At 26.6% G+C, this 1,545-nt stretch overlaps 1 long non-coding RNA gene across 1 annotated transcript; it reads right to left on the bottom strand.

The window, feature by feature from the left end:
- Positions 1-205: 205 nt before the first annotated feature.
- Positions 206-1,281, bottom strand: LOC112409771 (uncharacterized). Its single transcript, XR_003005230.1, has 2 exons — positions 1,151-1,281; positions 206-295 (listed from the first exon to the last, which is right to left on the bottom strand). It is a non-coding gene; the product is annotated as an uncharacterized LOC112409771 (long non-coding RNA).
- Positions 1,282-1,545: the final 264 nt, after the last annotated feature.

Below are 1,545 nucleotides of genomic sequence, written 5' to 3'. Positions count from 1 at the left end.
TGTATCCATGTTTTCATGTAAAACAGTTATATTTATATCAAACTAAAAATGTATAAAGTACCAGAGAAATAAAATCAGAAATCAGCTCTTTTACATACAATTTATTTCACCATTTAAAAAACAGTTGATTTACAAGTATTAAACATTCAGACTATTTTACTGACTTAAAAATCCAGAATATTTTTTACTTCTATATTCAGAATACCTGTTCATTTTGAATCCTTAAGTTTTCACTTTCGATTCTTTTAATTCTGTGCATTTCATGTAAATAAACATTTTTCTTTTCTAACCACTCCTGTGGGAACAAGAAAAAGGCTATATGATATTCAAAGTTTTGCAAATGAATTAGAATTCTTATTTCTGAATATATGATTAAAACTTTAAAAAAGCAAAACATAAAACTTATAGATTTTATATGTACTAGTATCATTCTTTTTCTGATAATATTCTAATATGTAAAGATGAGCAAGAATTAAGAAAATCATGTGTATATGATTTATATATGTGTAATATAATGTGTAATGTAATGACTACATATATTAACATTTTTCTCTGAAATTCACATGAACAATTTTCCAAAGTGTACGATATTCTGTACAATTTTCCAAAGTGTACTATATTCTGTACAACTATATATACTAACATTTTTCTCAGAAATTCACATGGACAATTTTCCAAAGTGTACTATATTCTGTACAACAAATAAGACAAAAAAAAAGAAGACTTCTTTATTGGAATTGTGAAAAAATTAGGACAGCTTTCTTCTATGTAAGTTTAACTCAAATACAGAAAGTCTCAGGAAAGAAAAAAAAATTAAAACCCTTTTTGTTCATAACTATATAAACTTAAAGGAGAAAAAGTATAGAACATAGGTGTACCTCAACTACATTTTGCTTTTGCTGTATTTTTATCAATTGCCATGGCATATTCTCTTTCTTTAAAAACAACTATGATCAGTTAAACAAAGCCTAGAAGGAGATAATTTAGTATATATATATATATAAAAAAAAGCTTTGGATTGCTCAGGTATTATAAAGGAAATAAATTAAACATTAAATCATCTCTGACAGGGTCATTTTACTTCCTGATAAACAAACCTTATGTAAGTGATTAATTCTTCTAATTAATAAAAAAATATTTTCCTTTTTACCTGATAAACAGCTGCCCTTATGTTATCTGCTCTGTCAGGTTCTGTGCTCTGTTTCTGTGAGGGCTTTTGGTCCAAGACTCTCAAAGTCCCTAAATAGTGAGAAGTGGGAACTGTCAACGGAGTTCTCCTTAGAGAACCAGGTTTCCTTAAGAACTCAGAGGTCACTAATCTGAAAAGATCCAAATGAATCAAGATAAACTATTACAACTGCACTTGGTAGAAGACAGATTCATTAGATTTTGCAAATACTATATTTGAAAACTACATTATAATTTAATAAATTATAATTATACATTATAATTTAATAATTTAATAAAGTGATGTGTTCTTAGTATACAAAGACCCCTATTCAATCTAATTTAAATTTTATTACTTTAAGTTATATAGCTTCAATG

The sequence above is a fragment of the Neophocaena asiaeorientalis genome, unplaced genomic scaffold (assembly GCF_003031525.2).
Source record: "Neophocaena asiaeorientalis asiaeorientalis breed wild unplaced genomic scaffold, Neophocaena_asiaeorientalis_V1.1 scaffold1961, whole genome shotgun sequence".
In the NCBI taxonomy this organism is placed as follows: domain Eukaryota; kingdom Metazoa; phylum Chordata; class Mammalia; order Artiodactyla; family Phocoenidae; genus Neophocaena; species Neophocaena asiaeorientalis.
This window is presented reverse-complemented; position numbering and strand designations above follow the sequence as displayed.